Source organism: Quercus robur, chromosome 6 (assembly GCF_932294415.1).
Source record: "Quercus robur chromosome 6, dhQueRobu3.1, whole genome shotgun sequence".
NCBI lineage: Eukaryota > Viridiplantae > Streptophyta > Magnoliopsida > Fagales > Fagaceae > Quercus > Quercus robur.
In genome coordinates this window covers 52,820,517-52,831,457 of record NC_065539.1, presented here as the reverse complement: position 1 = coordinate 52,831,457, position 10,941 = coordinate 52,820,517, and the positions used below count along the sequence as shown (strand labels likewise).

The window sequence follows — 10,941 nt, the reverse complement described above, 5'->3', positions numbered from 1 at the left end:
AGTCGGGTAAAAGCAAGAGTATGGCACTGAAGGCTAAGAGCAGTGAAACAGATGAATCTTCTGATGATGAAGATTCCAAGATGAAGTCCTACATCACCAGGCAATTCAAGAAGTTCATGAAGAACGGTAATGGAAAGGGTTTCAATAAGGATCGCAGGCAATCCAATTCTTCTCAATTTAAAGGCCAAGACAAAGGGAAGAAGGATGCTAAGGAAGGTGGTCAGTACACTGTTCCCTCAGGACCTAAGTGCTTTGGGTGTCAAGGCTTCGGTCACATGAAGTATGCGTGTCCTATATACCTCAAGAGCATTGAGAAGAGTAAGGCACTTGTTGTTACCTTGAGCGACACTGAGCCTGAGGATGATTTCGATAATGAGGATGACGGAATCTTAAATGCCTTCACAGCCACAGTCAATCCTACTGATGGGATTGTTGAAGATGTAGTTGAAGAAGAGGAACTGGTGGAATCTAAGTTTGAGAAGATGGATGATCAAGATGACATCCATATAGCCTATGAGAAGCTGTATAAACTTTCCGAGAAACATGAGAAATTATATAGGCTAACCACTAAGAAGCTCAGTGATGTGGAACTTGATCGTGAGGAGCTTTCCACAAAATTTGATGAAGCCAATCAGACTATTGGAGCACTGAGATTCGAGAACAATTTCTTGGCTGAGAAGACCAAGAAGCTTGAAGCGAAGCTGTTTCAAGTCAGAGCTCAATTGGAGAGAACTTCAAGCACGAAGCTAGATGAGATGCTGAGTATTCAGAAATCTGCTTTAGATCGAATAGGTTTAGGGTATGGTCTTTCTTCCTTTAATACTGCTTCTTCTAGTACCACTGTTTTTGTTCCTCTTACTAATAATGTTAAAACTGAGAACAATGAGATTAAAACTGAATTAGCTAGTGAGAACTTAGACAAGGTAAAATCTATCTTAGGAGCACCCCCTAAGCTTGAGATGAAAGATGTTAAAAACCCTAGGGCTAAGAAGGCTAACTCTCAAAAGTCTAAACAAAAGAAGCAGCATCTCTGTCATTATTGTGGAGCTGCCAGTCATACTCGACCAAATTGCTACAAGTGGCTTGCCACTCAACAGAGCAACGACATGATAGCATCTGGGAACCAGAATCAGCTTCAATCCTCTCTTGCTCCTCTTGGAGATCTTCTCAAAGCCCTCATGTTCCTTTTGAACTTGAATGGGTTTAATTCTTCCCCTTCACCGCCGGTTCAAGGGTTTGCTAGACGAAAAGGTGCTTCCAAGGTGTGGAAGGAAAAGGGCTCCAAGTGATTTTATCACTTTTCTCTCTCTCTTCATGTTTTTTGTGTGTGTGCATTACTTGTGTTTTGCTTTCATGTTTTGAGTCAGTCTAGTTTTTATGCTTTGTTTGTTTAACATGTTTTTGTTTGGTTATTTTTCAGTTTTTGCCTTGTTTTGTTTTTCTTTATAAAAATAAAAAAAAAAATTGAAAAATCAAAAAAATACAAAAACAGTGTGTGTTTTGTACATTGGTACTTGTGTACCTTAGTTGGCCATGGAAACAAAGTCTTCTAAACTTTGTATCATTTGTAACTTAGATGAGCATCTCTATGCACAACTAAGCAAGTGAGTTTTGTGGCTCGTGTTTGTGATGAGTACGATTAAGTTGTCTCTTAAACTTAACATGCATATCACTCTTTTTGACGGGAATGACTAAAAAATCCTGAGAGAAAGGCATAAATAACCATCTCACCACTGTTGCCCGCCAATCATAATAAGACACATGTATGCTTCGGCATAGCAAAAGTACAGTGTCAATGACATTTGTGTGCTTAGGCATAGCAAAATTTGAATGTCAATTATCATTGGGTATTTCTTTTCTCTCTCTAATAAGCCCACGCATGATATGTTTAAAAGAAAAATATGCAAAGAAAATCAAAAGTAAAAAGATAAAAAATGTTTTAAATATGTTTGCAAGCGTGTATTCTAGGAGATGTGGGAGTTATAAGATGTACCTCAAAGGTGATAGCCCCCATCAAGCAGTTATGATTGTGTGTGAGTTAAGTGATTTTCTCATATCTCAAATCGTCATAACATGTATACACTTATGCAATCTAGCGATGTTTTTCACACACAACACGCAATATTCTTTGCTATTCTTGATACATGTGCAGGTACAATGTGATTTGGCCATCACGAGATTTTACATGTATTAATGTATGCCCACTAAACTGTCTAAACTCGTTTTTGAAATATAAAATTGGTTAGACTTGTTTAGTGTGTGTGTGTGTGTTTGTGGAGATCCATGTGCTAAAATTTTCATTTAAGAGATGATTTTAAGAGCTTAATATATTGATTGGATCGTTGGTTGAGTTGCATGTTGGATTGCATTCATGTTTGTGTTTTTCACATCTCGAAAAACTGCTTTTAAAAGCTAGCTCGACACCTCCTCGATAGCTAGCTATTTGTCGAGCTTCCTTAAGCTTTTTCTTATCGTAATCTCGCCTGCACCTCGATACCTAGTGGATCTATCGAGATTGGATCTGTATGCTCGATAGCTTCTTGATACCTGGTGGATCGATCGAGCTTCTGTTCTTAAATCAGATAAGTTGATCCTCGATACCTCCTCGATAACTCAGCTATCGACGTGGATTTTCTCGACACCTACTCGACAGATATCTCGACACTTGTCGATACCTTCATCTGTTGAGAATTACAGGCTTTCCTATATAAAGCCCATACGCAATCCGGTCTTCATTTCCATCAATCTCTCTCTCGACACTTCTCTGTTTCTCTCCAAAAAACTCTCCAATCTCACTCCTATCTTAGTTCTCAAGGATTTTCCAAGTTTTTTCACGTTTTTCCTCACTTGGTAAGCTTCTAATCCTTTCTCATTCATGCATTTCATGTTTTGAAACCTAGGATTTGGGGTTTTTGGAAATTTTTGGGGTTTTTAAAAATTGATGAGATTTCATTGAAATTTTGGGTTGGGTTTTCACTTACATGTGTTTAAAACCTCATACATTGCATCACATTCGCATTATAATGATCTTGCCATGCATTTAGATGTGCGCTATATGATTGTATGCTGGTAGGTTTGGATTGGGCTGAGCCCATGGTGAAAATTCTTTTGCATGTCACATGTTCATGCATTTCCCATGCATACGTACTTCTTTTCAATATATTTGATATATTTGAAAATGTTTGGGACTTTTCTGATTGTCTGTCTTTTTCTCCCTCTCTGTTGTTTACGTTAGTCATGTCTATTGCACCTAAGCGTAAATCCACTCCAGCCTGGAACCCTCTTCGTTCTGGTGCTTCTTCTTCATCTGATCCTACCTTATCTCATATCCGGTTCCGTGATGATGATGCCTTTAAGGCATTTTCGAAGAACTTTTCTCGACGAGGCATTCATTCGGAATGCCAAGTCATCTTGTCAGATTTTGCTGACACCAACCTTCCTTCTGTCATTCATAGTAGGGGATGGGAGTCACTGTGTGACGCCCCGGTCACCTGTCCTCTCGTGCTGATTCAGGAGTTCTACTCCAACATGCACAGGATTGATCGGTCAGTACCTCGTTTCTTCACTCGCGTTCGAGGTACGCGCATTCCTATCACACCGCAGCTAGTTGCAGATGTGCTTCAGGTTCCTAGGATAGAGTTTCCTGATTATCCTAGCTATGAGCGTCTGAGGACTGTGTCCAGGGATGAGCTCATGTTCGCTTTCTCTGAGAGCCCTATTTCTTGGGGTGAGCGTCTTTTTACACTATGTCAACCTTTTGCTAAAGGTCCTAGATTCATGAATATGGTGATGACTTTTGTTTTGCATCCCCTTTCTCACTATAACTCCATCACAGAGCCTTGTGCTCGGTTTTTGTTGTCTCTTCTTGAGCATCTCACCATAGACTTCCCTTCTCATTTCATTCTGTCTATCATAGATGTTCATCTAGATTCGGCGACCTGTGATAAGCTCATCTTTCCTTCTGCTGTCATGAGGATTCTACACCACTTTTCTGTTCCATTTCCCTCATTCGACCACTCCACTGTCATGTGTTCCATAGATTACGCTACCGTTAAATGTAGCGAGGCCCAACTTCGGTTGCGGCAGTCGGATTCAGCGGCTCTTTCTCTCGTTCCGCTCCATCCCGTTCGGCTCCATCCACATCAGCTCCTCCTTCCTCTTCGAGCGATGTGTCTCTAGGAGATATTATGGCACAGCTGTAGCGCATGGATGCTCACTTCGATACACTCTACGGAGTTGTATCAGGTGAACGTTCGTGTCGGTCGTATTGCTCGACGACAAGCGTCTATGGGTGGCTTTGCTCCTGAGGCTACTTCTTCACCGCCTTCTCCTGTGGCTTCTGCTTCTGAGGATGAGGATGATGATGATGGTGATGACGATGATGCTTCAGATGATGATGATGGAGATACTAGCTCTACCGATGAGATGTCTACTTGACACTCTTACCCTTTGTCATTCGTGACAAAAAGGGGGAGTAGTTTTGGTATGAGAGTAGTCTATCTTAGGGGGAGCGTTAGTATAGGATCATTTTGTTAGAGGGAGTGTTGATACATTTCTGAGGGATGTAGTGAGGATAGTATGTACCTTTTCTTTCATTTCTTTTTGGATACATTACTCTTGTACATGAGGTCTTGTGACTATTTCTAGACATACATTGTACTTATTTCCTTATTTATATTGATGTATGTTTTTCTTTCACCTACCCCTTCATGTGTTGTTTCTTTTCGCTCTTTATACACATGTTTCTTATACTTGTATGTAATCTATTATTTCTGTTTCACACAAGATGCCTTGATGAGTTTTGTTTAAAGTGTTTCAGAAATACAGATTGTCAAAGTCTACTTGCCATAAAGTCTCTTCTTGTAAAGTTTTTCAAGAGTTTGTGTTAAGATATATTTTATTGTATTCAACAAGTGAATATGAGTTGAGTGATTTATGACTTCTCTCATATGTCATTTGTTTGTTGTGGTTTTGTCATGGATTGCCAAAGGGGGAGATTGTTAGAACATATGTGTTTCACATGTTAAGAACATATGCCTTGATTTTATGTAATTGGCTTATCCTTTGACAAAATGCACTTTACTTGTATTTGGGTAGATTTAGGATGTTTTAAATACTTCAAGAAACCTTGTTTCAAGATCACGTATTGAAGCTTTCAAGTCTGTTCAAAAAAAAAAGTTCAGAGTGCAAAATCATTAAAGCTCAACAGCTGGTCGACAATTGCATCTATCGAGCTTAAGGAAGCTGTTCTTTATTTGGTGTGCTCGACACCTGCTATCTGTCGAGGTTTAAGATTTTCAGAATTTCAATCTGATTTTCTTTGGATTTGTGAATGTGTCTTTAGGCCTTCTTTTCTCCTAAACCTAGACATATAAAAGGATCAGTTTAAGGGCCATCAAATGGTTCACAAGTTGCACAAGTATTGAGCAAACTTTGTTCAAGCAAATTGTGACCGGAGACGAAGTTCTTGCCCTAGTTCATCTCCTTCTCTTGAAGAAGTTGCTGTGTATGTGCACCGTAGGGTTTTGTGACCAAGCATCTTTTTGATCTTCATCATTTGGATGAACTGAAGAACTTTGCAACCAACAACCTTCTTAGTTGGTGATTGAAGTCGCGTACTGGGATCCGCGCAATTGGTTAGTCACGTACTGGGAGTTGTGCATCAGAAAGGGGAATTGTCACTACAGAACAAGTCCAATTGGGTATTGGGGTAAGGGTTCAACTGTAGGTTGGTAAGGTACTTGGATTTCTTTACTTGTAACCGCTTGTTGTGATAATAGTGGAGTTTCGGGAGTGGTGACCTGAAAATCACCCGGTGGGGTTTTTGCCGTTAGGTTTTTCCCATTCGTAAATAAATCATCGTGTTATTTATTTTCCGCTGCATTATTTTGTTTGTGCTATCACGCGTTTGCATGTTAAATTGATTAATTAATAACTTGGTTAATTAATTAATTAATTTCTATCATAAGGGGTCATTCAGTTTGTGGCCTATCACACATAACCCATTATGCAGCAATTGCGCATATAAGTATGCAAGAAAACCTTTTCCTTTTCAATTATTTGTGGCTTCAAAGCAAGAGGGAATATGCATTTTTCTTTCTCAAATAAGATGATTCTTTTGTGTTTTTCATAATCTAGATTTAAATTTTCATTTTCTAGAAGTTAAAAATATTGACACATTATTTTTTAAGATTGTTTTTTTTTGGGTACTCAAATACCAATCAACTACACGTCCAACTAAAAATCAAGTCAAAAAAGTTGAAGATTTGCTAGAAGACATTACCACAAGAAAAACTCTTGATGAGTCATATGGCTTGTTTTTATTAGCAAAGGACATAGAAGGCCTACGTTAGATTGATGATAATAACTAGAGCCTTATCTCTTTGTCATCTTTAGACGAAAAAGAATATTACAACCTCATCAACCAAATGGGGGGTCGAGATTTGCACATGTGAAACTTGGTGGACCATTGTAACAGCAAGGTGCTAGCCAGATTACTATGAAAAAGAATATAGATGCCCAAGAATTATTGGGACACCTATAAATTCTTTCGTTCCATCTCCCCTCCTGTAAAAGGAGTGTAATTCTTTTGTAAGAAACCAATGAATGCAAGAAGCAGTCTTCTTCCATATTTCCATGTCTTTATCTTTGTGTTTGTGTTACTGATATCAAAGCCTACTACCCATCTAAATAATAAAAATCTAAATCTAATATTTTTGAGTATGTAAATAAGTGAGATGCAGTCTATCTACTATCTCTAAGATTTTGTAAGGTAGTTTGTTATATATTTTATCACCAAATGCAATGGCTCTTCGCTTTCAATTAACAGCATATGCTAAGACACCTTCCTGGTTAAGTGCATATGAGAGATACGTTGACAAGATGTGCTTCCACTCTTGCTGGTTTCAAATGCCGAGTCCCACATTGTGTAAGAGAGAGGAGGGATAAACAGAGCTGAGGTATAAAAGGGAAAATCAGAAGATGGGCAAAGCATACCTTTCTCGGCCTTTTGGCTAAGATCAAGTGTAGTATCTGTTCTTATCAGTTTAATATCTGATATGTGGGTCATCGGCCCACACGATATTAAATTTATTTCTTGAGGGGGAGAGCCCACCACAGTAGCCTGCTGCTGGGGCTCTCAAGCGTTGCCCATGCGTTGCACTATTGCTCGGGCCTGGCGCACCCCACCTAATTCCAGTCTAAGAGATTGAATTTGGTCGGGTTTGATGTCCATTAAGTTCTAGTTTGTTTGGTGTAAGTATAATTTATAATTTATTTCTGATAGTCGATATAAAATGCAACAAGTTTCACGCTCTAGGTTTTTAATTACTACTTTGAAGGGTATGGTCACAATTCTAGAACGTCAAAGTATTGGTGTTGATCTATGAGCCACAATAAACCATATCAAGATATGAGACTTAGATAGATAAGACTTGATGAACAATAAACTATATTAAATACAAGACTTATCTAAGAGATAAGACTTGATGAACAATAAACTATATTAGATATAAGATTCATCTAAGACCTGATGTTCATCAAAAGTTTGTGGCTAAAGTTAATTTAAAAGAGATTTAAGAACTTTATAACTCAACTGACTTTTATTTTTTTTGGTTTTTGTTGGATACGACAAGGGTTTCAATTATTCTTACATAGAAAGAATAATAATTACTTAACTAACTTTTTTTTAATGTTTTTATTGGAAGCAACTAGGGTTCAATTATTCCTAAATAGAAGAAAAAAGTAACTTTACAAATGCTTGGTGGTCCTTATGGTGTTGTCACAATTAGGTAGGGTAGTCACTATTTTCCCCACTCCTCATTTTCTTTCAATAAGCTAGAAAACAAAGTAATACTTAAGTTCTTTTATATGGTGCTGTTTATGACTAACTCAATTGACTGCTTTTTCAAATCAAATAGCCTAGATTCCCATAATTTATTTTTCTGATAGAGCTTCTATAATTGTATAATTAATATTAAATAGAACTTTCACGTCAAGTAGGGACCTTGAATTTCCAATCTTTTGATGTACTTCTTCCCTTCAAAACGATGTTGTTTTAACGTTTTCCCCTGGGATGCATCATCATTCAGAATCACAAGTTGGTTTTGTGAGATTTGTTTTTGGTTTTCCTTGCAATGATAGACAGATATTTAGTGAAATATGATTCTATTTTTCTTCTTTACGGGTATCGCGGATGTGTAGTGGATTGGGATCCATAATAAGAGGTACACTATTATGTCGAAGTATTCCATTAGTTCTTTTTTTCTTCTTCTTCTTCTTTTTGCGAGAGGGGGGGGGGGGGGGGGGGTGGGGGGAGGGGGACGGAGAAGGTCAGCAAAGCAATGAAAGTATAATCACCATATTTTAATTTTTGAGTCAGCAAGAAGAACAATTATCTAGTGTTTGTTTGATATGATTTATTTTTATTAGTTTATTTTACTTAAACTGTAAGCTGAATAAAAATACAACTATATCAGAAAGAGAGAGAAAGATAAGAAATTTTAAAAGTTGTGCATTCTACAGTTTTGATTCTCACCCATCAACTATTTCATATATGTTTTTTTTTCACCACTTTTATGTGTTAAAATGTGGACATTCCTACATCAATTGTAAATGCATTCCTACATCAATTGTAGATGCCTGTGTGAAATAGTGGATGTAATCTAGTGTGAGAATATTTTTCTTTCTATTTTAGAGGTAAATTAATTAAACCACCAACTACAGCGGTTGCTAATTTCTAAAAAGCATTCTGTAACTTTTTCTACATTAATTGTGTAATGTAGGTTGGGAACAGTCAGAGCTTTGATACATCTTTAAGAAAGCCAAGGTTAGCATATCCATTGAGCTATTAAACTAGTTTTTCCGGTTTGTTGAATGAATAAACTAGATTTTTTTTTTTTTATTTATTTATTTATTTTTTTTTTTTTTTTATGATAAGGTCAAAATTCAAAAGAATCCTATAATAGGTATTGCAAACTTTAGAAACACATATTACTTCCATTTCTCAACAAACCGAACCACCTATTGTTCCCACCATTTGACATGTCAAAGGAGATGGAGATTAAGGGGCTGTTTGGATTTATGATTTCCATAACTTATAACTCTATTTCCATCACTCATAACTCAAAAATGGTGGGATCCATAGCTGAAAAGTCTGTTTGGTTTTTGTTTTCAATTGTTTTCAGTTTTTGTTTCCATCACTCAATTCTCTGATTTTTGAGTGATGAGTTATGGAAACTGAAAACACATTTTAGGTGTTTTCAATTTCGAAAACTCAGTTTCCAATGGCAATTTGTAATTCTTCAGCACAAATGGGTCCCACTATCAGTGTCTCATCCCACTAAAAACACTTTTTGCCTTTACTCTTTATTTCTCTATTCTCCGTTTCCTTACTTCCTAACCTCATTTTCTCTGAACCATCCATGATCCATCAATGGCTCCAGCGCCGGCCTTGACCAAGTCGACCTTGTCGAGTGCCGCCATCATGGCATTGCCGTCACCAATTCCGGTGACGCCAACTCTGAGAACGTGGCTGACTACGCTGTCACGCTTTTGCTCAATGTTTTGTGCCGAGTTTTCGCTGCTGACCGATTTGTTTGCTCTGGTTTGTGGCCTCAAATGGGAGAGTACCCACTTGGCTGTAAGGTGGCCGGCATTTCAGTGGTGGGTCTCATCTGTGGGTCTGTTTTAGTGGGGGTGGGTTTGGGATTGGGTCGTGGTCGTGGGTTTGGGTTTCAAATCAGATTTCAAGTTGTGGGTTTCTGATGGGCATGGGCCGTGGGTTTTAGATCGGGTTTCAAGTTGTGGGTTTCCGGTGGGCATGGGCCGTGGGTTTGATCGTGGTGGTACCTAGTTTGAGATTTGAGAATTGGGTATGATTGTGGTGGTCATTGGTGTGGGTTTGGTATTTGGTTTGAGATTTTAGAAATGGGTGTGATTATGGTTTGGCTATGGATTTGGGGTTTGGTGCGTTAGGTTGATTCAGTGGTTGTTCAGGGGTCGGTGATTATGGTGGTGTCTGTAAGTTTTGGTTTGGCTGTGGATTTGGAGTTTGCTCTGACCAAGTTTCAGGTATGGGGTCCACAAAAAGTTGAAAAATTTGAGTGATGTGTGCCAAACAGACTTCGAGTAGGGAGTTGGGGTATTTTAAGTGATGAGTGATGAAAAAAAAAAAATCCAAACAGGGCCTAATCTTTCAAAGATCACACTTCATCCATACAAAATTTCAGATGTTGATGACTTCTTAATGTGTGGTGGAAATGAAAAAGTGACGCGCTTCACAAGGTGGAACACCTTCACCTCCAAGCAAGAAGTAGTTTCTTACATCAATGACTATTGCATTCCAAACCCTTATTGTAGATCCATATGCATAGACAATCGTTCAATTGGTTTTGTTATCATAATGCCACGTTCCAGTGATGACCGGTGTAAGGCAGATGTTGGATATGCCTTAGCTGTTGAGTACTAGGGGCATGGTATAACAACTAGAGCAGTGAAGATGGCTATTATTGAAGGGCTAAAAGAATTACTAGATGTGGTTAGGTTTCAAGGTTTGGTTGAATTAGAGAACAAGGGTTCTCAGAGGGTCTTAGACAAAGTTGGCTTCCTCAAGGAATGTGTGTTGAGGAAGTATAGCTTTAATAAAGGTGAGACTAGGGATATGGTCATGTACAATATTTTATCTATTGATTTTATGCCTTGAACTGTCCTTTCTCCAACACCCAGCTTGATTTTTAATGTGTTTATTTTATATCTTTGTTTTTTTTGTTTTGTTTTTTTTTTTTTTGGGTAGAATACGGGGTTAATAATATTAATCATAAGTAGTTGAAGCCCAAATTAAATGGGTACAAGGAACAGCATTACAATCAAAAGAAAGAGCCTCTATAACAACAAAAGGAAGCGTTATATAAGAAATAAAAGGTTCAAATTGGCCACGGCCAA

The 10,941-nt window shown here is 38.0% G+C and overlaps 1 non-coding gene across 1 annotated transcript; it reads left to right on the top strand.

Annotated features, from left to right (window-relative positions):
- The first annotated feature begins 6,992 nt into the window (after positions 1 to 6,992).
- On the top strand, positions 6,993 to 7,188 carry LOC126690658 (U2 spliceosomal RNA). Its single transcript, XR_007644702.1, has one exon. It is a non-coding gene; the product is annotated as a U2 spliceosomal RNA (small nuclear RNA).
- The last annotated feature ends 3,753 nt before the right edge of the window (positions 7,189 to 10,941 follow it).